We start from the raw sequence: 27,243 nt of genomic DNA, 5'->3' as shown, positions 1-27,243 counted from the left end.
TGTTAGTCCCTGTTGTTACGAACATCATCATCTAATCCGTGCCCTCATCTTATAGGTCAGGATGCAAAACAAAGATTTCAAAGTTGTGACTTAAGGTCCCCAGGCTTTTCTGTGGTCTGGAAGGAAGAACTAGTATCTGACAGTAGAAGAGATAGCAAAGACATATTGATGGTGATAGCTCTCTTTCATCACCACAAGTTTTATCTCCTGTATGTTGAGGAATTTTTTCCTTTGGGAAAACACCTTGAATTTTATAAAGAAATTCCCTATGAGATGACATTTAGTCAGTGAAATCTTTGAAAGCATTAGCTCTCAAGCAGCCCTCCTAAGACACACAGACTGAAGCCAGGACTGCCTCCACTCAGAAAAAATAACAGTTCCTTCACTCTCCTCTTGGCCTGTAGAAAATCCGAGTGAGGGCCAGACTCAGTAGCTCACGCCTGTAATCCCAGCACTTTGGGAGGCCGAGGCAGGTGGATCAGTTGAAGCCAGGAGTTTGAGACCAGCCTGGCCAGCATGACAAAATCCCATGTCTACTGAAAATACAAAAACTAGCTGGGTGTGGTGGCGCGCACCTGTAGTCCCAGCTCCTCAGGAGACACAAGAATCACTTGAACCTTGAGAGCAGAGGTTGCAATGAGCCGAGATCGCGCCACTGCACTCCAGCCTGGGTGAAAGAGCAAGACTGTCTCAAAAACAAAAAGAAAAAAAGAAATTGGTTCTCTCTCTCACATGTCTGGTGCTCAGACATTCATGTTAGGTGTTTTAAGTTCAATAAGTAGAATTTGAGCATGATTTGATAATAGTTATATAACTATTCAGTAAATCACTTGAATCAATGTCTATTGTAATGTGTTTAAATTGCATTGGGTGCAATAGCCATGAAGTCTTGTGTGACTGTCTCAGTCAGCCTAGGCTGCTATTGAAAATATCGTAGACTGGATGGCTTAAAGTAGCAGTCCCCAACCTTTTTGGCACCGGGAACAGGTTTCATAGAAGACAGTTTTTCCACAACGGGGGGTTGGGAGAGATGGCTTTATGAAACTCTTCTACCTCACATCATCAGGCATCAGATTCTCATCAGGAGCGCGCAACCTGGATCCCTCCCATGCGCAGTTCACAACGGGGTTCGTGCTCCTCTGAGAATTCCACGCCCCCGCTGATCTGACGGGAGGCAGGGCTCCGGCTGTGATGCCCACTTGCCTGCCCTCCTCTCCACTGTGCAGCACTGTTCCTAACAGGCCGCGGACAGGTACTGGGTCATGGCCTCAACAAACGTTTATTTTTTACAGTTCTAGAGGCTGAAAGTCTGAGGTCAGGATCCCCCAGCGTGGTCAGGGGTTTGGTGAGAGCCCTCTTCCTACTTTGCAGATGGCTGGCTTCTCACTGTGTCTTCACAGGGCGGAGAGAGACAGGAAGCGAGCTGTCTCGTGGTTCTTCTTCAAAGGCACCTATTCTATCGTGAGGATTCCACCCTCATGACCTAATAACCTCCCCAAAGCCATCCGGATATCATCATACTGGAGATTAGGGTTTCGACATACGAATTTTGAGGGGACACAAACATTCAGTTCATAGCAATAACGTTGCTGACTCATAGAACTCAGTGGTGCAAATCTTAGTCTCAGCCCAATAGGGAGTTCCAGAGCAAAGATTTCCTATGTAAGTTAGTTTATCCATGCCACTCTCTGTCCATTTACTGTAAGTTTTCTTCTTTTTTCTTTATCTTTTCTTCTCCTCCCCCCCACCTCCCTTTACCCTCCCTCCTCCTCCTCCCTCCTTACAGTAGAATGTAGGCCCCATGAGGACAGGGACTTCAGTATACTTACTTATGTATTCCCGTCATCTAAATAAATGCCCAGGATATAGTAGGTTCTCAGTAAATATATGCGTGTGTGTGTCTGTGTGTGTGTGTGTATGTGTGTGTGTATTTATTTCGTTAACTACTGAATTCACAAAAATCCAGAAAAGTAGAAGTAAAGTTTGCGTTGAAACCAGGAGCATAGAAATTGGTTGTCAGCTTTATCATCAGCACTGCTATTACTAGAAAGGGAAGATAAGAAAGATGAATAGGAACAAAAGACTTTTAGAGAAATGTTGAGAATTTAAAGGAAAATCATAATGAAGTCCTAGAGTCTGCCTCCTAAAATTTGACACTGAATATAATGGAGTTGAATGTAACTCTGAAATCTTTTTCATTCCTTCCGGTAACCTGTGGTTCTTAGCCATCAAGAAGAGCAGCCTGTGCTCTTTCTGGACTTCACCCTGTGGAGCAGTTTGTGTGAACTGGTGCTCGGTCCCTCCAGTAAAGGGTGCACCTACCAAGGGCCTTAGAAGTTGGTCTTGGTCTAAGAACCTGCCACTTACTAAAATCTGGAGATGGCCTGCCTGTTGGATCAGCCCTGTAGCATCTCAGAACAGGATTTGGACCAGTATGCTAGACTTTTCATTTTTCATTAGAGATGATGTAAATATTAACACAAACTTTTGAGACAAGTGTTGTAGAGCAAGTGTCTCCTTCTCTTTTGGCATTTCCTTTTTGTCCATCTTAGCGGAGTCGTCAATGTCCTTATCAGTTTGAAACATCCTAAAATTATTCTCACTGCAATAGTGCAACAATGGAAGCTTTAAATCTCTAGAGAATACATCCGTAGAAGGGAGGTGTTAAATTATCTTGCAGAATTAAATGGTGCAGTGAATTGCACTATTGTCCTGGTATAGAGAAAATCGTCCAAAAACCAGTTTGGGCCAATATCAAGACTGACTTTTGATATCACAGACAAGGAAGAATTTTATCTATTTTCAGAAGTGGATCAGAGATTTTAGCAAGAAACTTCTCTCCTGGAAAGCTTAGCACAAAGCCAGTGAAATTCAAGAAGCACAAGGATCTAGCTGCAGAGAAAGAGGAGGGAGAAAATGAATATTTATTAAGCATTTACTATGGGCCCAGCACTTTCATATATCTTATCGCATACAGAGCTCATAGACGTTAAATAATTTTCCAAGATTACACAGCTAACAAATGGCAGATATTTAAATCCAGGACAGACTCCAGACCCCCTGCTCTTTCCATTACACCATACCGAAAGAGGAGTCTTCCGTTTTCCAGTCTAGTTCCTTGGACGTAGTAGACACTCCGTAGAAGCATGTTGAATTGAATTGCATTCCTAACTGGGGAAATAACAAAATGGTCTTTGCTGGTAAGAAATAGCTGTAGGTTACCCAAGACAGTCCCTCACTGAAAGGAAGCTAAGCGGTTTCTGACTTCACTGAGACATGTGACTGACCAGGAATCTAGTGAGGAATTTGGAACTATAGAAGGGAGAAAAAGTGGGTCTTGGAGGTTGAATAAAGTTTGGGAAAGATGAAACAGGAAAAGAAAAGTATTTCAGATAGGAACTAACTTCCAGGAGTGCCAACCTGAGAACGAGAGTGTGACGTGTAGGGGCTGGTGAGGAAACCAGCCCAACTGAAACAGAGGGTGTCTGTCCTTTCGTTCGTTCCATGGTTATCCCCCACCCACACTTCTGTTTTAATATTGGGCACCGTAATTCAAAAAGACTAACTACAAATGTGAGGCATTCACAAGAACAGTTATGTATTGAGCTTTACAGAAGATTAAAGTAGTAATCAGCTTTCTTTCGACATTGTCTGAATCACTGTCTTCTAAGTTGATTGTCCCTTTATCTAGTTCTGTTGCTTTCAGGTCCTGGTCAGAAGGTGGACTTTGGAACCAGATTACTTGGTTTCAAATTTCTGTGTACCTCACTTTCTTCATTTGTAAAATCAGGATAATAATATACCTGCCCCAGAGGGCTATTTGAGGATTAAATGAAGTAATGTAAATCCCTTAGAACAATGCTTTTACATGTCAGTAGTTGGTCAGTTAATGTTAGCTATTAACTGGCTTTAACCTGAAGGCCCAAGCTGACCACTTACAGCATTAATACCCTTCCGGCTTTTCTCTTTCCCCTCCCTCCTCACTTTCTCTGTCTTCCTCTCAGCTGTCACTTAATGGGAGGATTGAATAAGAGTTCCTTACTTTTCAACTCTGGATTCAAACTATTCTTGCACCACCTGAACTCCAGTTTAATAGTATTCCCTCTGTATGCTCAGAAATGTCTGTAACTGGTTTATTGTTTGACCTCGGCACACTACCTGTTTTCTGCTTTTCGGGTTTCTCTTCTTCCCTCCTCCCCACAAAGAAATTTAAAATCCTCATTTCTGCTTTTCACTATTTTCCAGAGGGTTCGCTCCCTTTCCACCTCATCCTTCTGCCCTGGATTCTCACCAACTGTCTCAGAACTCTGCCCACTGCTATTACAAGCCAAGCTTTCCACCAGCCCTTTTTGCATACCATACTCAGCAGGTCCCTTCTGTGGGCCTCTGTCTTCGCTGAGCCTCCATCTCTTCTCATGAGCATATACTCACACACTGAAACACAAGAACAGTTTTGCTGCTGCTGCTTTTTTTTTTTCTTTTTTTTTTTTTTTTTCCTGGTCCCAAGCAGCTTGAACCTATGTCAAATCAAAAAAGATTCTGTAGGCCGGGCACGGTGGCTCACACCTGTAATCCCAGCACTTAAGGAGGCCGAGGCGGGCAGATCACCCTAAGGTCAGGAGTTCGAGAGCAGCCTGGCCAACATGGCAAGACCCTGTCTCTACTAAAAATGTAAAAATTAGCCGGGTGTGGTGGAGCGTGCCTGTAATCCCAGCCACTGGGAAGGCTGAGGCAGGAGAATCACTTGAATCCCGGGAGGCGGAGGTTGCGGTGAGCCGAGATTGTCCACTGCACTCCAGCCTGGGCGGCAGAGCAAGACTCCATCTCAAAAAAAAAAAAAAAAAGATTTTGGAAAAGAGTTATTTTTGACAAAGGCATTGGGAAATAAAGACTAAATGATCAGTGATGCTAGTAGTTCCCATTTAAAGAACACCTAGTAAGCGCCAAACACTGAGTTGTGAGTTTATAAGCACATTGTAAGCATGTTTTCGTTGAAACCAATGTAACAATCGTAAGGGATAGGTACCATTTTCATTATTTTACTGCTGAGGAAACTGAACTGTGGAGAAGTTAGCTTACTTATCCAAGTTCACATACCCAGTACACAGTAGAAGCCAGATTTGAAGCCAGATATGCCTAATTATATCAAAACTTGACCCACCTCTGATAAGGAAACAAAGCTAGAAGATTTTTAAAAGAGGTTATTATGCCTTTGTGTCCATACTGATTACAAGAGAAAGCAGAGTAAATGATGGAATTCAGGACATGCTTCCCCAAAATATGGCGCCTTAGCGTTGGATAAAACAGAAGCAGGAAGTTCTCTTTGACCTTCTCCTCACCCTTCTTGCCTGAAGCAAGTGATGAAAGAATTTTCTGACCTGCCCCTAAAGTCAGTCATAAAACCTTCATTGCAGAGGCACCCACCCCATAGCTGGAGGAAAAGAATGTCCTTATCTCTGAAGACAGAGGAACACAAAGAACAGCAAACAGGCCTTGCCCAGTTTATTACTATTATTAGATTACACTCTCTGTCCTCAAATCCATTTCTCCATGACTGTCTACTCTTCGTCTTAGTATAAAAATACACAGATTTCCTTTTTTGAAGTCTTCATTTCTTTCTTTCTTTTTTTTTTTTTTAGAGACAGTGTCTCTCTCTGTCGCTCAGACTGGAGTGTAGTGGCGTGATCATAGCTTACTGTAGCCTCGGACTCAGGGGCTCAAGGGATCCTCTTGCCTCAGACTCCTGAGTAGCAGGGACTACAGGCGTGTACCACCATGCCCTGCTAAATTTTGTATTTTTTAGTAGAAGCAGGGTCTCACTATGTTGCCCAGGCTGGTCTCGAACTCCTGGGTTCAAGCAGTCCTCCCACCTCCGCCTCCCAAAGTTCTGTGATTACAGGCCTGAGCCACAGAGTCCGGCTGAGGTCTTCATTTCTGAAGGCTCCCATGTTACATAAAACTTATAGTAAATAAATGTGTATGTTTTTCTCTTGCCAGGCTCTGTTATAGGGTTCTCCCCCATTAACCTAGCAGCAGATGAAAAAAGAAAATCTCTTCTCCCCTAAGAATATTCCCATAAGAATATCCAATTATAAATAATGAAGACTAACAATAAACTCCTTTTAAAATCTGAGTAGAAAGGGACCCCATGGTAGCAATGTATGTATGTTGGACTAATTTGTAACTATTCTCCTGTTTACCTTAGTCTTTCTGATAATGCATTTTAGGATTAGTATACTGCAAATGTACTTTTTCTCCAAAATTATAAATCCTGGATACATTCGTTTATGTAGATATGACATACCTTTCTTGCTTCAAATATCAATAACATGTAGTGTAAGAAGCCTCCAAGAGTGTGGTCTTTTTAAAGCTGGAACTCACATCCTTTATCTAGTAAGCCATCTCTCATGTCTCATTCTTGAGAAGAAAAAAAAAAGCTGACAATAAAATAAATTTCTACATTTAAATTTATTTTTCCCGTAATGTTTCACATCAAAATGGAAGCCATGTTTTTCATCATTTCATTCAAGACATAAAACCTTGTGAAAAACCAGAGTAATGGAGGAAATGAGGAATTGTTTAATGGATGTAGAGTTTTAGTTTTGCGAGATGGAAAAGTTCTGGAGGATGGTTGCACAACAATGTGAATGTATTTAGCACTCATAAACGGTGCACTTCAAATGGTTAAGATGGTGAATTTTATGTTATGTGTATTTTACTATAATTTTAAAACTTTCCTAATTAAAAAAGAAGTAATGCTGATTTTCTGGCAAAAAAAAAAAAAAAGATGTGTTCAAAACATGCACTGAATATTATTTGGAAAAGTTTTCTTAGTGAAGAGAAAGAGGCAACTTCCTCTTTCCCAGGTAAACATTTCAAGGTTTTGAAATGGAAAAGAACTACCCTTGAGGCTTTGATTTAGCCTTTTGTTCTCTGCTTGGGAACTGGGCTATTTGTTTGTTTATTTAACTGGTTGCTTTATTAGCGTAGTAAAGCATTACACTGTTTATCCTTCCTTGATTTGAACTGCTTAGAAGTCTTTAATAATTTGCATAATTTATTATTTTTAAATATGTTCACATTCAGCATTTCCTTTAACAAAGATACACACCTATACCTTTTACAAAGACTGAATATTTAGGCAACTTAACAGCTACAGACTGAGCTTTTTAATGAATTGAAGCACTTTTCATTCAACAGAGATACAAATTTGGGGACCATCTTTTAGAAATTGGATCCAGAAGAATACTCTGAACCAGGGACTGACTTTTAAATAATTTCCCAACATCAATTAAATGAGATTTTTCCTTTTTTTTTTTTTTTTTCTTTTTTAACATTTTTTGTTTTGCTTAATGAGGTTAAACTTTTTTTCCCCCCCCTCCAAGACAGAGTCTCACTCTGTCACCCAGGCTGGAGTGCAGTGGCTCGATCTCGGCTCATGGCAAACTCCGCCTCCCGAGTTCACACTGTTCTCCTGCCTCAGCTGCCCAAGTAGCTGGGACTACAGGCACCCGCCACCATGCCTGGCTAATGTTTTGTATTTTTAGTAGAGATTGGGTTTCACCGTGTTAGCCAGGATGGTCTCAATCTCCTGACCTCGTGATCCGCCCTCCTCGGCCCCACAAAGTGCTGGGATTACAGGTGTGATCCACTGTGCCCGGCCGAGGTTAAACTTTTAAGCAAAACCCTACAGGAAAGTTATCTGGAACTCTTTACAAAATGAGTGAGTGTATGTCTTTGTGAGAAGAGCAGCATGTGGAGTGCACGGGTATGCATTTATTGGTTTACTTCCCCAAGCCCAGTGTTTGTGTTTGTTTGTTTTTGGTATTTTAGTTTCTTTTTTAAATTATAAAGCATTCTATTGTTATATTTAAATCTTTTCCTTCATTATTATTATTATTATTTTAAAATTGACATCTAATCATTTTACATGTTCATGGGGTACAGTGACATTTTGATAAATGTGTATAATGTATAATGCTCAAATCAGGGTAATTAGCATATCTATCACCTCAGATATATATCATTTCTTTGTGTTGGGAACATTTAAAATTCACTCTTCTAGCTATTGAAAAACACATAACAAATTGTTGTTAATTATAGTCACCTTACAGTGCCATAGAACACCAGAACTTGTTCCTCCCATCTACCTGTACTTCTGCTCACTCAGTGGATTCTTCTCACCCGCTGCACAGAAAAGCCAGTACACCGAGACAGCAGCATTACAGTAGAGAAAGAGTTCGATTATCTCAAGGCCGCTGATCAGAGGACGAGAGATATTTCTCAAATCTGCCTCCCCAAGAATTTGGAGGCTAGGGTTTTCCAGGATAATTTAGCAGGCTGAGGGCTAGGGAATGGGTACTGCTGATTGGTTGGGGTTGAGATCATAGAGGTGTCAGAAACTATCTTCATACACTAAGTCAGTTTCTAGATGGGGGTCACAAGACCAGTTGAGTCAGTTCCTTGGTATGAATGACAGGTCCGAGTGAAGTCAGTTGGTTGCCAAAATGCAAAAGTCTGAAAAATATCTTAAAGACCAATCTTAGGTTTTACAACAGTGATGTTATCTGTAGGAGCAGTTGGGGAGGTTACAAATTTTGTAACCTCCAGCTGCATGACTCTTGATGAGTAAGCAATTTTAGAAAAGTAAGCTGGGGAATAGGCCGGGCACAGTGGCTCACGCCTGTAATCCCAACACTTTGGGAGGCTGAGGTGGGTGGATCATGAGGTCAGGAGATTGAGGCCATCCTGGCTAACGTGATGAAACCCCATCTCTACTAAAAATACAAAAAAATTTAGCTGGGTATGGTGGCGCGTGCCTGTAGTCCCAGCTACTTGGGAGGCTGAGGCAGGAGAATTGCTTGAACCAGGGAGGCAGAGGTTGTAGTGAGCCGAGATCATGCCACTGCACTCCAGCCTGGTGACACAGCAAGAGTCCATCTCAGAAAAAGAAAAAAAAAAAAAAAAACAGTAAGCTAGGGAACAATGGCTGGTTATCATTTAACTACACCGACATCTTAGAGGAATTCAGTCTTTTCTCATAATCCTAACCTTGTGGCCTTTCATTCGTCTTACAGAGATGGTTTCAGTCCCCAGAGGAGGTCAGCTTGCAGAGGGACTATTATCATTTTTGCTTCAAAGTTAAACTATAAACTAAATTCCTCCCATAGTTAGCTTGGCCTATGCCCAGGAATGAGCAAGAGGAGTGAGCTTGTGAGGTTAGAAGCAAGATGGAGTCAGTCAGGTTAGATTTCTCTCACTTTTATAATTCTTGCAAAAGCAAGTTTATATTCTCTAACCCACCTCTGGCTTTCCCCTTCCCCCTACCCTTCCTGGCCTCTAGGAATCACTCTTCTACTCTCTGTTTCTATGAGATCAACTTTTTAAGCTTCTGTACATGAATGAGAACATATGGTATTTATCTCTCTGTGCCTGACTTTTTCACCTAACATATTGTCCTCCCAGCTCATCCATGTTGCTGAAATGACAGAGTTTCATTCTTTTTTTTTTTTTTAATCACTAAATAGCATTCCATTTTATATATATTTGCCACATTTATCCATTCATCTGTTGATGGATACTTAGGTTAGTTCCATATCTTGGCAGTTGTAAATAGTGCTGCACTAAACATGGGAGTACAGTTATCTCTTTGATGTACTGATTTCCTTTCCTTTGGATATATACCCGGTGGTATAATAGCTAGATTGTATGATAGTTCTATTCTAGTTTTTTGAAAACCCTCCATACTGTTTTCTATAACGGCTGTTCTAATTTACATTGCCACCAACACTGTATAAGAGTTCCCCTTTCTCCACATCCTCTCCAGCATTTGTTATTTTTTGTTTTGGGGGGTTTTAAAATAATAGCCATTTTAATTGGTGTGTGATGGTATCTCATCATGGTTTGTATTTGCATGATGATTTACGATGCTCAGCAGTTTTTCATATACCTGGTTCAAACGCAGTGTAATTTTGGTTGGGAGGCCATTAGGCTAAGGCAGCTCCAATGCCCTGAGTTCCTACATAAACAAACTGAAACCCAACTCTTTGTAAACAGCCATATTCTAGGCCAATCAGAAACCACCAACTAACTTACCTCGAGGCTTCCCAATACTTAAGTTTAACCAATCAGAAACTGCCTGGCTGACCTCTAACCAGGGACTTTGCACTGGAATTATCCAGAAAACATCACTGCCCCACTTTAACCAATAAGGGATTTTCTTTACCTTGCTTCTGCTTTCACCTTACAAAAGTCTTCTCCCAATCTCTTCATCAGAAGAACCCCCAACCACTTATGGCCTAAGACTGCCTGATTAATGAATTGCGGTCTGCTCAAATAAACTTTAAAATTTTAATGTGCGTTTATCTTTTAGCACCTGTTTAATCTCACTGTGATCACAAACCATACATTGTATTGTTTTAATTATTTTACATTTTTGAGACTTTTGTTTTATGGCCCAAAACATAAGCATCTTAATGAACATAGCTTGTGCTCTTAAAGGAATGGTATTCTTTGTCACATACAGTGTTCTGTACATATCAATTAGGTCAGGCTGGTTGATAGAGTTTGTCAGATCCTCCATGTCTTCACTGAATTTTTGTAGAGGAAGAGGTCTGTTGATTGCAGAGAAAGAAGCATTCAAATCTCCAACAAAAATTAGAGATTTTTCTGCTTTGAATTATTTCAGGTTTTACTTTGTATTTTGAAGCTCTGGCTGTGTTTGCAAACTCATTTATGATTATTATATACTCCTGATAAACCTTTTTATTTTCAGAAATATTGTTTGTCTTAAAATCTACTTTACCTGTCTTAAATCAGCAAGGGGCACTACAAAGTGACAGAAAAGGCAGATGTAAATAATGTTTAACAAGTAATAGGCATTCAGTGAATACTTGTTGAATATTGAATTTTAGTATTTTCTGTGTGGCAGATTGCCAGATAATATGGTTTCGTGTGTGTGTGTGTTTCTTTTTTAATAATCTGTTTTCTAAGTCTCAGAGTGGATGAGATGCTATGGATAAAATAGTATGCACTTCGGGAAATTAGTTAGTTATTTCCAAGGTTGAGCGTTGGTCCTAGCCTTCTAATACCTAACATTGAAGGAAGAAGCAGCTCATAATACACAATGAATGAGTAGGCAATCTAGCTTAAATCTTTAGAGAAAAACTAATTATTGCACATACAATGTCAGGTGTTTTCAATAGAGAGGAATAGCAGGTCAGGAAAGACAGCTTCATAAATACATGATCTTAGGACCTTTGGCTACTTTTTTTTTTTTTTTTTTTTTTTTTTTGAGGCGGAGTCTTCACTCTGTCCCCCAGGCTGGAGTGCAGTGGCACCATCTCAGCTCACTGCAAGCTCCGCCTCCTGGGTTTGCGCCATTCTCCTGCCTCAGCCTCCCGAGTAGCTGGGACTACAGGCGCCCGCCACCGCGCCCGGCTAATTTTTTGTATTTTAGTAGAGACGGGGTTTCACTTTGTTAGCCAGGATGGTCTCGATCTCCTGACCTTGTGATCCGCCCGCCTCGGCCTCCCAAAGTGCAGGGATTACAGGCGTGAGCCACCGCGCCCGGCCCTTTGGCTACATTTTTACTGCTTTCCTGATATTTACTTGAACCAAAGCTCATTCTCTATATACCAACACAAGTACAATTCTAATCTGTTCTTCAACTGTTTAAAACAAAGTGGTTTCTTCATATCATGATTTAAAGAGTAGTTGTTCATGTCTCTGAAAAAATCATTGGAAAAGAAGAGTAGTTTTTCTTAATTCTAAAGATCCTCAAGGCAGTGGTGTCTTAAGCAGGAAAATAGGAGAGACCCATGCAGCCTTAAGGAAGCTCACTGTAATCTTCCCTTTTTCCTCTTGTTTCTTTATCCCTAGAAGTAAACAAACTAAAACTGGTTTTGACATTTGAAAAGGAAATAAACATTGGAGTAATCCCCTGTGATTCTCTTTACCCAGCCGTCTGCTAAAAGTGTGTCTTGAGAAGAGCTTGAGAGAGAGAGAGAGAGAGATTAGATAGATAGATTAGATAGATTGGATAGACAGATAGGATAGGTAAGATAGATTAGATAGATAGATAGATAGATAGATAGATAGATAGATAGATAAAGATAGATAATCTGTCTCTACTCCACAGGTCAATAATAACTCACTAACGCATAGCCAGGGAGATGTCAGAGTGGCTTGTGACCTCAAGAAGCTTTTTCTGAAATCCTTAAAACCTAAGAACCTTTTATTTTTTTCTTTCTTTCTTATTGTTCAGTTGCCTGCTAATTTTTTGTGGGAATAGGAGTTGGACTAGTGTGCTACTGCTTAGAGAACAGGGTTAGAATTCTTTGCTGCCAAGAGTATGATTTCTTTAAATTTGTGTTTCTGTTGTGTAGAGAAAGCTATCTACTTCCTGGAATATAGAGCACAGACATGATTTTAGTAGGCACTTACGCTGGATGGTGCTTGGTAATTGGCAGTGAGAGCACTTTTTAGTGTGATGGCGTAGCCACATCTCTCGTGGGGATAGGAATATTTTCCTGTTACAGTGAATGGTGAGCTCTTCTGCATTCTGCTTTCTTCCCTTTCCCCACAGACTTGTAGACTCTTGACAAACAGAGCAGAGAAACAAACTTTCTGTACCAACATTGTCACCAGCCCAGATTCCTAAATCTCCGACTCTACTAAGACATGCCAGTCATCGGCACCTATCAGCCTTTCCTCATAGCAAGGACTGGGACAGAAAAGGAGTTGGTTACAACAATCATCATTCCCTGGGAGCAAAGGTCTCACGCAGTCGTTTCTCCTCGGTGTGTTTTTCGCTTACAGAATGACTGTGAGACAACGTCGATCTGTTTACGTGACTTAGAGCTGTTAGCACAGCCTTTTAATGGCCGAAGTTCCTTTTTTCCTGGCAGACTGAGTATTAGGATCCACTTATCATTTTTCTGGCCCTAATGCACAGAGCTCTGAAATTCCTCATGGGCCAGACATCTCTGTTTTTCTGCGTAACGTGAATTATCCAAGAAAAACGTAGACACCTACTTAATAGAAAAAGCATTGAATCAGGGTCGGAGACTTCAAAGTGATCCATTAACCTCTTGGTACCTCAGTTTATTCATCTCTGAAGTGGGCGTGATGATAACTATCCTACTTTTCTTGAGGCACCGACGTAATGAAAGTGAAAGTAGTTTGTAAACCCATGATTTGCCATAGAATTAATAGCTGTTGTTTACTAACCTGCCGGTAGCCAACATGTACTTCTGTATAGCTCTTGCATAGTATCTGAAGTCTAACACAGGGAGTTTTTAGAACATTCTTTTTTTTTTTTTTTTTTCGAGACGGAGTTTCACTCTTATTGCCCAGGCTGGAGTGCAGTGGTGCGATCTCTGCTCACTGCAGCCTCCACCTCCCGGGTTGAAGTGATTCTCCTGCCTCAGCCTCCCAAGGGCACGCACCACCACACCCGTCTAGTTTTGTATTTTTAGTAGAGACGGGGTTTCACCATGTTGGCCAGGCTGGTCTCGAACTCCTGACCTAAGGTGATCCACCCGCCTCAACCTCCCAAAGTGCTAGGATTACAGGTGTGAGCCACGGCGCCCGGCCTTTAGACATTCTTTACAAGTAAGTTAGAGGAATGTCAATAAGAGCAGGCTGTAGTCGTTTACTAATGTTGGAAGATACCAGATTTCTGGATTTTTAGGGTTAGTCTCTCTTCTTAAACATTAATGTTCTCTAGAACTCAATTACTTTTGGATAACTTGCAGAAATTCCCAGAATTCTAGGATCTTTGCTCTAGACTATACAGCTTTTGCCAAATTTAGTCCACAACTATATTATATGTTTTGTGGACTACAGTAGTTCATCTAATGTGGTATAGTAATGCATACTATTTCAGATTTGAAAGCTCTGTCAACATTATCATATCAATGGAATGCTGCTTTTATTTCCTAATTCTACCCCAGTTTTTCTTACCATGTTCTGTCTTTGTACCTCTAAATTCAATGTATCACTCTTTTTTCTTCATAATTTAGCATGGTTTGTGACTGGGCCACATTCCATCTTCCACTTTTTTTGTAAAACCCTTTTTTCTCCATGTAAGTTTCAGAACCATTGGGATTCCTTCAGAACAGCTGTGTCTGCCCTCCTTCTAGTGGCGCACTAGAACATGTATGTCTGGAGAGCTGCAATGCCTGGGACCCTTTAGGCAGGTTTATATACTTTTTTTTTTTTTTTTTGAAACGAAGTCTTGCTATGTCGCCCAGTCTAGAGTGCAGTGGCACTGTCTCGACTCACTGCAACCTCCACCTCTGGGGTTTAAGCGATTCTCCTCCCTCAGCCTCCTCAGTAGCTGGGATTACAGGCGGCCACCACCACGCCCGGCTTTTTTTTTTTTTTTTTTTTTTTTTTTTTTCATTTTTAGTGGAGACAGGGTTTCACCATCTTGGCCAGGCTGGTCTTGAACTCCTGACCTCATGATCCACCCCCCTCGGCCTCCCAAAGTGCTGGGATTACAGGTGTGAGCCATCGTGCCCAGCCACTTTATTCTTAACTAGGATTTCTCTGATAACTGGACACCAGCCTGGAAGTGTCTCAGACCTGCTTTCACCTACTGTTTGTGTTCTTAAATCCCAGACAGACCCTTCCAGAACTAGATGACCATCAAGACAAACACATACTCAATTCCATTTTCCCATTCCAGAAGCAGACAAGAAAGGAGTAGGTCTCACCATATCTCCTAGATTTATAACGTGTGCTCTCTACCTGGCAGACACTACACATACTGTGTAAATCACTACTGGGGGCCTCCTTTGTGTGAAACCTGGGTGCCTCGATACATATCAGAACTTTTACATAAGGAAGTTGGATTGGAAGAGAGATTTGTAGTCAACAGTAACTACTTGGAAAATAGAAAAGAAAAAGGATCGCATAATCCTATCACCCCAATGCAATCTCAGTTTATATTTTGGTGTATCACAGATCAGCATTACTATTTCTCTTATGTGGTGTTGTCATAATTGTGATACATGACAATAGTGCAACTACAAATTTCCTATCTTCTTTTTTTTAAGATATTGCATCCCACCTATAAAACTGGCAAGATATATTTTCTTTTGCTTCCCCTACAGGGCAGTTGTATTATTTTGAGGGCCTTTTAACTTGGTGATAAAGAGTATGCTTTGCCCTAAGACCTAATCTGAATCCAGTGTGGTGGCTGTGTAACTGCCCACAAGTCACTTAACTTCTTCTCTACGCATCAGATTCCTCATTTGTTAAATGGCAATCGTAAAACCTATACCAAAGGTTATGGTGAGAGTTAAATATAATAATGTAGTCAGTGCACTCAGCCCTTTGCCTGACATATAGGACGTGCTCACTAAACGACAGCGAGGGTGACATTGAGGCAGAGACCTCTTAGGCTGCATGAGTGCATTGTAAGTAATTTGGGATAGAACCTTGTACTTAATATATTTTAAGACATCATTTATAGTGTTTCATTTATAGAACCTTTTACTTAATATGTTTTCAGACATCACTTATAGGTAGATCCTGCATTTCTGTGGTTTCTGTTGAGTGATTTAAGGTGGCATTGTCCTGTGACTCACTTGATTTATTTCTTACACTGAAAATTATATAGCATTTGAAGCATCTCTGGAACATATGCACTCAGATCTGTGGGTTCATATCTTAATGATATGAACTCATTTTGCTAATGAGGAAGAGCTGTCTTGCCCTATTTGTGGTATTATTTGTGATTTAGACATTCTTCCTGGACAACAAAATATCTTTGTACTTTGTACAAAATAAAACTCTTCATGTATTACTTTTTCCCACACAGTCATCTATAAATGTGGGGACCCGACAGGGCTCAATAAATATTTATTAAATGAAAACATTGATGAGTTTTGCCCTAAAGAAAAGTTACATATATGCTATTTACAGTTTTATGCAGTGTAGTAGCTATTTTTAATCTTTCGGTTTCTCCCTGAACCCTAATAGGTTATCCTGTAATTTGATTCCATTCATGTGTATTAGTGTCCCAGGCTGATCTTAGCTCCAGTCAATACCTAGTGTGTTTTCTAGAATGTTATATCATTAAGTTCATTACTCACCACCCTCAGCCTGTGATTTGACCTTTTTTAATACCAGTTTTGGAAGACAGACCTAACACTTGCGTATTATATCACATTTTGATTTTATAGAGTTATGTTGTGGAGGATATGATTCAACTCACATTTTATCTGAAATATTAAACAGCAGACTCGTTACAGTAGGACTCTACAGTACTGCTTTCATTAACTTGTCCTCAGCTCCCTGCTAATTTGTTACTTTCTATACACAGTCTCTGTCTTCGGGATTACTATCTGTTTTGGGTTAAAGGAATATTTTCTTAGACACAAAACTGCATTATCAACCAAAACAAAAGAGCTTTTCTCCCTGATGTGTCTTCCTTCTTCTTCCTGATCCTAGGACGACGAGGCTGAAGTTTCCAGCTGGATCTGGCTGGGCATTTCTGGGATAAATTAAATGAGCACGCTTGATTGAGGTGTAGCTGGACTGTATCACTGGCTTCCTATTATGCTGGGAGATCAAAGCGGAGCACAAATAGAGGCTTGGTCTGTAAAATATTCAAAACAGATGGCTTCTTTTTGGTGAAAATTCAGGTTTTAAGGCAAAACACTTACTAGCAAAACTTCATTTCTTTTCATTGGAAGATAGTCACTACTGAACACATATCACTGTTTCTTCCTGAATTTCAAGACTAGGATCACAAACTTTTTGTAGAAGAGGGGATTTGGCAAACCTAGAAATTAGGAATTAGATCGTCTGGGTTTTCATGTGAATATGAAGTAAGTTATTAAAATTTTGCTCTTGGTATTCTAGAATCAAATGAAAGCATCTTACATTTGGTCACGTAATCATTTTGTTGTTGGATCACTATTTAAAAATCCAGTATTCATATTGTTATGTCTTCTGAGAACTGAACCAGGATGTTTATCTCTGATTTCATGTTTTCACTGAAAAATACATTCTCCGCACTCCCGTATCATTTACATCTGAGTCCTCAAGTTCATGTGGAATAATTTCATGTGATATGAAACTTTTATTATTTTGGTTTAAAACTGAAATGAGAAATAAGATTAATTCAAAAATATTTTTGGGGACATCTACCAGTGTGCCTAACACTGCATTAGGTACATGGTAAAAAATACATGTTTCAAGACATTGAAACAAATGCTGAATGATGGATTTTCTCCAACAGAGAAAAATTATATAAGATATAATAGAAAAACCCAGGTCTCCAAAGAGATTTAGGGGTTCACAGAGAAGGTGACACTTGAACTAACTCTTCAAGGAGCAATAGGCATTTGCCAGGCAGATATAATTTTAGATAAAGATGTTTGCAAAGATATAGGAGCATAAACAGCATAACAAATTTAGTATATTCTTGGTAGCTCATTGTAGATCGTAGTTAGGGTACATATCAGTTATCTGTTGCAACATTACACATTACCCCAAAGTCTGGCACATAAAACAACAATAAATGATTTTTATCTCAATGGTTTCTGTGTGTCAGGAATTCAGCAGCGTCTTAGCTGAGTAGTTCTTACTTGGGGTCTCTCATGGGACCGCAGTTATCTAAAACCTTCCCTGGGGATAGAACAGCCAGTTCCAGGATTGCTCACCCACAGCTTGTGCTACCTGTTGGAAGGAACCTTCAGTTCCTTGCCATATGGAACCTCTCCATCGGGCTGCTGGATGTGGTGACATGGAGTCCAGCTTCACCTAGAATGAGTGATCCGAGAGATGAGAGCCAGAAGGAAGCCACAATGCCTTTTATGACCTGGAATCATAAATTATACAACATCACTTCGGCCACATTCTGTTCCTTAGAAGTGAGTCACTAAGACCATCCCACACTGAGCAGGGTATTAGGGCTTAGGTACCACTTTTTGAAAAGATGAATGCTAAATAATTTTCAGGCTTTTTTTTTTTTTTTTTTTTTGGCAACAGAGTCTCGCTCTGTCGCCCAGGCTGGAGTGCAGTGGCTTGATCTCAGCTACCTGCAACCTGCACCTCCCAGGTTCAAGCAATTCTCCTGCTTCAGCCTCCCAAGTATCTGGGATTACAGGCACCCGCCACCACGCCCAGCTAATTTTTTTGTATTTTTAGTAGAGATGGGGTTTCACCATGTTGGCCAGGCTAGTCTCAAACTCCTGACCTCAAGAGATTCACCTGCTTTGGCCTCTGGGCCAGAAGTGCTGGGATTACAGGCATGAGCCACCACGCCCAGCCTCAGGTTTGTTTTTTCAATTACTACGGGATGTCAGAGAGGGAGAGACAAGCCATTAGGTGGCTGCAGTCAGCAGCAGGTGGATTGCGAAGCCCTTAGCATGCCTTTGCAATCTGTAGAGGATGGACAGGCGGAGAGGGAGGTAGACGGGGCAGAGTACCGGAAACAGGACAGCCAGTTCAGAGCTTGCTTCTTTGTCCTGGAGAGCGATACTGAGGGGCTGAATGGGTGCAGGGATAGAAGAGTTTAGAAGTGAGAATAAGTTTATTATCAAGAAGCTCTGGTTCTTCTAGGAAATGACCCAATTGGTTTCCAGTCCCTTTTGGTTTAGAAAACAGAGAACACCATTTGAATGCCCAGTTATAATTCAGAAAGTAACTCGCCCACAGGAACTACTCAGGTAAAAGCAATGAAATAAAGCCTGAAAGTTCTCTAACCGCTCCAGGGGAGAACCGCGAGCTGTGAGGAACTGATGCTGACTGAGAACTTAGCTCCTGGTCATCTTTACAGATCAAGTCACCTCTCGGGATTTTGAATTTTTCATTTAGAAAGTTAGGCACGGGACGGGGGCAGATGTCTCTAAAATTCCTTCCATCTTTTGTATTCTGTACTCAGAATGAGTACTATGAGTACAGGATGCTGTTTGGATCCAATTAGTGTTTTAAACTTGTGTAACCTTGAGAACATTTGACCCAATAGAAACATTTAACCTATTCACAGACATTTAATTCAGGTTGTATCAGTGTCAAGGAATCTTTAACTGAGTGTTTTCTGGAGCTGAAACTAAGTTAACTTAGTATCTTGATCAATTTATACACGTAGTGGAAAATGTTCAGCTTTTTAAATTTTCTTATCCTATGGAATCATTTTAATTAGTATCAGTTCTTTTTCATATTTAAATTGTATAATGATTTTATTTATCAGAGTTTTTACATAGATTTTACTAATTATAACTTCCTATAACTGTCAGTTTTCATTTTATGCCTGTCGCCAAATCCAGTTTTCCTTTTAGCCAGTGTTTTATTTTGTGTTAATATTATTCATGATACAAGTAATTTTCATTGTGAATGGATTTTTTTAGGTAGTAATTATTATTCCTTTTTAAAATAATATGTTAGAAAATTATAAGAATTTCCTCTTTAGTATTATATTTACCCTGTTTTCTGAGATTAGTCTCTTATGGAAATTGGCAAACATTTTTTAATGGTCCAGATAGTAAATAGTATATAGTTACACTTTTGGTTTTTGTTTGTTTTTGAGACAGGGAGTGCAGTGGTGCAATCACAGTTCACTGTAGCCTCAACCTCCTGCCCAGTCTCAAGCAGTCCTCTTACCTCAGCCTCCTGAGTAACTGGGACTGTTGGCATGCACCACCTTACCCTGCTAATTTTTTAAACTTTTTATAAAGATGAGTCTCTCTGTTTTGCCCAGGCTGGTCTCGAACTCCTGAGCTCAAGCAGTCCTGCCACCTCGACCTCCCAAAGTGCTGGGATAGCATATACTTACGCTTTGCAGACTGTATACTTCCTGCCAAAACAGTGCAACTCTGCTGTTGTAGTGTGAAAGCACCCACAGGCAACATGTAAATGAATGACTGTGGCTGTGAACTACTCAATTTTAGACACTGAAATCTCATGTTCATATAAAAACCATTCTTAGTTGATGGGCTGTACAAAAACAGGCAGTGCTGAATTTGGTTCATGGACTGTAGTGTTGTGATGCTTGTCTAGTTCTTGTTGTGTCTCTCATCACTTTACATGCCTTCCCTAGCCATCTATAATCCTTGGTGAGGCCACGCACATGTGGTGGCATTAAAACGTCCTCAGGGTGAGGATGTCAGGTAGTTACCAAGAATAACTTGTCTTTACATGTACTGTAATCCTCACAAGGATGGGCATGATTATTCCCATTTTACAGATGACAAAACAGGTTATTGGAAATAATAGTAGTGAATAATTATTGAAGAAGTTTACTGTGTGGCAGGCACAGCGATTATGACAACCCCATTGATATACTGTTACCAAAGCAACTTGTTCCAGGTCTGCTACCTAGAATGTCACAGACCCGGAATCCTCCAGAGCCCATGCTCTTCACCGCTGTGTCGCTCTGTGTGTGATTCTGCTCTGTTGTACAGAACTATCAATACAGTGCAAAGATGTCGTAGCACGTAAGTGATACACATCTGTCTCTAGTGAGGGTAGCCTCTGGGCTAAAAAACAAAAACCAGAAAAACCTTTTCCACCACCGTCTCTGAAACTGAATACCCAGTCATTAACATGATGTTACCAGCCAACCGCCTGCATCCTCCTGGCTGTACAGTGTTTGAATGGCCATAGCCACAGGAGCCACATTGCCTTCCCTGGTACTAAAGGATGGACTACCGTGTCTGCATCCAGTGTAGTACTGTGAGGTGCTGTGATGCCACAGCGTCTGTTGCCAAAGAAATGTTTAGGTAGATGCAATTCTTAGTTAAGATTGTAAGATACAGAGGATCACCTAAATTAATTTAATTCCAGGCTAATTAAAAAATTTCATGCAGGAAGTAACTGACATGAGAGCAGATAAGGGCAAGCATCCAGGCAAACAGCTGTGCTTTCCTGGGAGGTACAAGTTGTAATTGCTCCAAGAGATGACAGGGGTAGGAGTCCTAGTTCAGAGGAGCCTGGCTCCAGCCAATCAGACATTTCGTAGCTATATGCACGTGTATGTTTTAAATAGCATGTTAACCTGATGCTTTATTCTGGTGTACAGAAATACATGATCATGGAGACAGAATGTGTTAATGAAATCAGGGGAGCTGAAAACCTTCACGTACGTAGAATGTACAGCACTGAACTCACAGGTAGTCGGAGACACACACACCCGCCTTAGAATGACTTTGCAGTATTCCTCCTAATGCTGCATCTGGGAAATGATGTGTGGATGGTTTGCTAGCTAGAGGATGGTTTATTAATTAGAAATGTATCTGACCGGCCGGGCGCGGTGGCTCAAGCCTGTAATCCCAGCACTTTGGGAGGCCGAGACGGGCGGATCACGAGGTCAGGAGATCGAGACCATCCTGGCTAACACGGTGAAACCCCGTCTCTACTAAGAAATACAAAAAACTAGCCGGGCGAAGTGGCGGGCGCCTGTAGTCCCAGCTACTCAGGAGGCTGAGGCAGGAGAATGGCGTGAACCCGGGAGGCGGAGCTTGCAGTGAGCTGAGATCCGGCCACTGCACTCCAGCCTGGGCAAGAGAGCGAGACTCCGTCTCAAAAAAAAAAAAAAAAGAAATGTATCTGACCAATAGCATGAGATCTTACTGCTTGAATGAACAAGATGGCAGAGACTTTACTCCCTCTGAATGCTCCAACAAGGGCGTTCTGTTTCCTGTCAGCAGTAGCATCTCATGCAAGAAGACTACAGTTGCTGAAGCCCACAAGGCAACTGAGTATGGAAAATTTCTCAAAATTGTATGTTGTGTATATTTGGGCAGACTGCTTAAAGCATGGAGAGCGCTATTCCTGCCGTTAAAGTAGGAATTGCTGTGTCTGTGCTATCAAAAGTCTGCTCCCCAAGGCTGAGGCTGCAGTGAGCTGTGATCACACCACTGTGATCACACCATATATATATATATATATATATGTGGATACTGCCTGGTAGGAGAACCAGAGAAAAGCAGCTACAAACAAGAGCAGATTAACATGGTGCAGAAAAGGCATGTTCTGCTTGCTCTTATCCCTTTTCTTTGCTTGATTTCTAGAGTTAGATTTTATCATTTCACTCTTTATTCTGTTTCCTATTTTCTAAACACCCCTAATATATTAGATTATCTGATTATATCAAAAACGTGGTCTCCATCCTCTGGATTTCCTCACTAAAATTGGTTGTGGCTTCCTTTGTGCAGTAGCTTTTTTTTATGATACTAAAAGGTGGCACCGGTATGAGAGTCTGGGAGATTAAAAAATAGATACATGAAGATTCTGTACAAGCTTAACTTTTTCCTTTTTCTTTTTTACTATCAAGTCACTTTACAGCTAAACTAGGAGCCTGCTTACTCTCTTTTGATTCACGTAGTTACCTGTGCTTCAATCTAGATGTGTATACCACGTACCCCTTGGAACCTCCTTCTGTGGCCTGCCTGCACCCCGTTTTTTCACTTCCTGGTACTCTGCTGTTCCCCCATGAGCATCAGTCAGTTCTGTCAAATGCTAGAGTTTGTTCTTTCTGCCCATTTCACTTCCCACTTTCCAGTGGGGCTGCCCTACTTTGCCACTGCCCTTCAGAATTGATCTCCAGTCCCTGCTTAATAATCCTGTGTTTGGAGTAGAGGGCAACAGAGCACATGGGTCCTTCTTCCAGAGACGGGTGATATATACGCCCAAAGGGTCATCTGACTGGAGATCCTTAGGCTAATTCTGGTCTAGGTTGTTTAATCTTGAACTCTCCTGGCTGTTCACTTAAAACATCAGCCACCATTTGTAGTATCTCTGGCATTTGCCATGCTGAGCCTCTTTTGTCATAGTCAGTTGTATATCTTCAAGTAATAAAGCTTTGCTTAAGCATCCACAGCTATTAATATTGAAGTGGTGATGACCATCAGGGTTTGTGTTGTGCTGCGCAGTTTAACGTTTTGAGAGAGAATAATTCAATGACTGCGTGGGAGGTTTTATTCTCAAATAGAGGAAGTTGGTAGAGAAAGCCGTCTTTCTCATGTTTGTTTTTCCCAAATCTTTTTTTCCACCCAAAGCCTGGATTCCTCTCAAGGTGAAAGGGGTGATGTCTGGAAATCGTTAATCCATGGGATCTGTTCATGGTATATAAAATGTTCAGAAAGAATTTGCCTTTTAAAGATGATTTCCTGATTGACTATAGCAGATATAAATCCAGGAAGTACAACTCTGTCAGAGCAGCCAAGGTCCTTACTAGCTTCTCAGATGTATGAGATTTTTTAGTGCATGTGTGGAGTGGCAGTAAAGATTCTTCCCGTGGGCAGGTCGGAAGGAGAGAGGGGAGGTAGGAGAAGAAAGGAAGAGAATAATCGTATACAGAAACAAACCAAAGCTGCTGGAGGTGGGGGAGGCAGGTGTGTACCCATGGCTTTCCTGGAATTAGCAGCTGTCCCCCTGAAAAACCGCTTTGTTTTAGTTTATAGTTCTGAGAGGAAGAAGCTAGGGAGACACCCTTAGTGCCTTCTGTCCTGGAACTGTTTTCATTCTTGAAGTGCTCTTTTTTAATATTAAGAAACATTTCCTCATCCTCCTGGTGATACAAAGTTCCTCATCCTCCTGGTGATACAAAGTTCTTGGGCCACTATTTTCAGAGAAAACTAAGCTGAAAATATTGGCTGAGGGCCATTTTGCTCAGATCTCTCCTCCCATCTGGACTTTGTGCCCCCATGCATTCTTAACACCAAATCACAGCCATTTCTCACCTGTTAAAGTGAGAAACGGTTTTCTGGCTGTTTCCAATGTTAGCATTAACAGATCAGATTTCATTAACAGATCAGATTTCATTAACAGATCAGATTTCTTTCTTTTTTTTTTTTTTTTTTTTTTTTTTTTGAGATGGAGTCTCGCTGTCTCCCAGGCTGGAGTGCAGTAGCGCAATCTCGGCTTATTGCAAGCTCCGCCTTGTGGGTTCCCACCATTCTCCTGCCTCAGCCTCCCTAGTAGCTGGGACCACAGGCACCCGCCAGCATGCCCGGCTAATTTTTTGTATTTTTAGTAGAGACGGGGTTTCACCGTGTTCACCAGGATGGTCTCGATCTCCTGACCTCGTGGTCCGCCCGCCTCGGCCTCCCAAAGTGCTGGGATTCCAGGCGTGAGCCACCACACCCGGCCCAGATCAGATATCTGTATGGGACTTGCCTTTCTCCAATGGAGAGGTGCCCATTTCTGATATTTACACACAGCTACAGATATATTTATAGTTTCCCTTGGATTTCGGGTGATAGCTAACTCTTTTTCCCTGCCACCTGTGCCCTCTTAGACCATGTTCTTATTAGGCACTCTAATAGGAAGCCACGTCTACCACAGGCTCCAGACACATAATGAGACCCTCAGTGGCTATAGCCTGTCTGTGGGCACTCGGCAGGAGACTTATATCTGCATAGTCTGTTGTGTTTGGTTTGACAGTAGAGTTCAAATAATAAGGTGACTAATGGCAAACTGTCTGCCTGCTCCCCCAACCCTTCCATGCACAGGCAGATGGACATACACACACGCCGTCTTAACCTGACCTTGAAATAACTACCTCTCACAGAAGAGCCTTTGTACAGATAAGCCATCAAATCTCATAGTGACTAGACCGTCATCCTCGGCTCTTTTGTGTAGTCTTGCGGACTGAGGAGGAGCCCGTAATGTGTTCCTCATCATTTCAGTTCACGTCTTTGTTATGTTGTTCCTTGTTGATTGAGAGCTGTCGAGGTCAGGAGTCCCTCTCGTTTGCCCTGGGTAACTCCACTTGCTTTTCCCCTCCACTCCCAATGCCGTAGGAGAGAAAGGAGAAAATAAAATGTGATTATGAGGTTGTTACACTGTTTTGCCCCGTAGGCAACCAACGTATTGCTGTTTTTCAGATCCGTCTGTCTAGCAGACGTGTGATAATGCCGGAACGTGCTGTTGTGCTTGACTGTAGCAGTTACAGCAGGGCACATGAGGCACCAGGCCTCAGAGGGCAGGATAGAGTGTGAGTTACCAGTTTCAATGTTTACACGTTCACACAGGCATGCAGGGAGGTAAAAGCCACCATTTTTCCCTGTGACCAACCGCCTAGCTAGCTTTTCCTTTGACATCCGGCGTCAGTCCTTGTTGGACTGGCCTGCTCAAAAACTGTGACTCTCTTTTCCCTCTTTTGCCTCATGTTTCTTCCACATTCCTAGATTTTTGTCCCTAATGTCTCATTCATAAATCTGTAGCCCTGGAACTGTAATGTACAGTAGGGAAGCCATTCAGAGAGAGAGAGAGAGAGAGAGAGAGAGAGAGAGAGAGATATGCACTTATATTTAACTCTCCGTTTTTCACTAAAACACAATGAGTGATTTGTTGTGGGGAGCCAGGCCTCAAGCCGAGAACTGAATTGAAAATGTTTTCTCATCTTTGTTAACTCTTAACAGCGAGAATTTTGGAACACATTTCTGCTCCTGGAATTTCTGAGTGCAGCAGTAAGTGGCTTTCTGAGTGGCGTTCTTGACTTGATTCTGATTATCTCATTGACTTTTAGCAGCCGTCCTTTCAGGGTACGTCCTGTATGTACCCTTGATTGGTTGGCTTGTAGTAATAGCTTCTTTGCCTCCCAGTAGCATTCTTTTCACTTTTCACCCCATTTCTATGTGCTGTCCTCATCTGTATATACATGTTAGCCCACCTGGTGATGAATGACCTGGTTTTAATGTATCTTACAAGTTTCCAAGTACTAAAGCAAGTACAGAGAAGCCTACAGTCTTGACATCCTTTGTAGCACATGAAGAGATACGTAGATATACTCAGCCAGAAATGTCCTTCCGTCACTAGTAGGCAAGCCCCTAACAGTCTGTTCCCTATGCACATCCCTTAGATTTCTTTTGAGTAGCATTTTTTATAATGCGGTAAGGCAAAAGAGATTTTAACTGAATGAAGATTGAATAGGCAGAATGCGGTTAGCAGCTCTATAGTTGAGATTTCAAGATTTATTTTATTCTGAACACTGTTCCACATCTCCTTACAGCTTTGAGGACATAATGTTTTCTCTTCATACCTGAGTCCAGAAATGAAGGATGTTTTGTTTTGTTTGCTAGAGTGGTAATGCATCCTTAAAGAAAAATTGGCAACAGATTTGTGAGTTGTAAAACTAAGAAGAAATGATCATTTGTTTTTTTCAAAAGTGATTCTCATGTTTCTTTGCATTTCAAAACCTGTAGTCTTTTGTGGTTTTCATAGGCACACTTACACTTTGTCAGATCATAAAACGCTTTAAATCTGAAACCTTTGCAGAGAGTTTCTACTTTTAGAACCAGATATTTCTATTAGTAGTGAGATTTCTGATTAACATTCATTCATCTCGGTGACCTAGTGGTCCCTGGACCTGAACTCAGTGGTAACTGAATTATATGATTTTGTGAACTCTATTCTTTCACAAAATAGCTGTGTTTAAATAAGAACATAACACATTGCTCCAAACCTTTTTGACGAGGCTTGACATACTATCCTTCGTTTTTCTGACCCTGAAGTACGTTATTGACTAAGAAGATGTCTTAGTTATTGAGGGTAAAGACTTTGAGGCAGAATTAATGAATTTTATTTTCTTGCATCTTTTACTTCTCAGAGTTTAGCTCTCAGCTGGGGCCTCTGGATAAGAATGCCATTCTAAGATGATAATTTTTATGGAAAGTTAATCTGTTATTCTAGGATTTTCTTAATGTAGTCTGTGTTGAGAGACAGCAGTGCAGTGATAGTCCAACAAGAAATCAAAACTACCACTAACATTTATGCAGTTAATATATGGACAGTAGAACCTGCCTCTGAAGACTTCAGCAGGCAAAAAGAACGGAAAGATTTTGTAGCCACTTCAGGGCTCTGAGCTAACCACAGAAGAATCATAGTAGATATAAAAATAATTTGCCAGGAAGACAGTAAGTGATCAATAATGTTAGCTTTTTAAAAATGGCGTCTTTCGGGCTGGATGCAGTGGCTCATGCCTGTAATCCTAGCACTTTGGGTGGGAAGCTGAGGCAGGAGGGTCACATGAGCCCAGGAGTTAAACACCAGCCAAAGCAATATTGTAAGACCCTTTCTCTACAATAAATTTTAAAAATTAGCCAGGTATGGTGGTGCATGTTCTAGTCCCAGCTACTTTGAGGGCTAAGATAGGAGAACCGCTGAGCCCAGGTGGCTGAGGCGTCAGTGAGCTGTGATTGCACCACTGCACTCCAGTTTGGGTGACAAAGCGAGACCTTGTCTCAATTTAAAAAAAAATTATTATAAAAAATGGCACCTTTC

General features: G+C 41.2%; 1 protein-coding gene across 4 annotated transcripts in view; it reads left to right on the top strand.

Moving 5' to 3' along the window:
- The window catches only part of ERC1 (ELKS/RAB6-interacting/CAST family member 1), a 502,036-nt gene that overhangs the window by 403,498 nt on the left and 71,295 nt on the right, over nt 1–27,243 (top strand). The gene's annotated exons all lie outside the window — the stretch shown is intronic.

Source organism: Theropithecus gelada, chromosome 11, assembly GCF_003255815.1.
Source record: "Theropithecus gelada isolate Dixy chromosome 11, Tgel_1.0, whole genome shotgun sequence".
NCBI lineage: Eukaryota > Metazoa > Chordata > Mammalia > Primates > Cercopithecidae > Theropithecus > Theropithecus gelada.
Note: the sequence above shows the minus strand (reverse complement) of the source record. Positions and strands in the feature narration are given on the sequence as shown.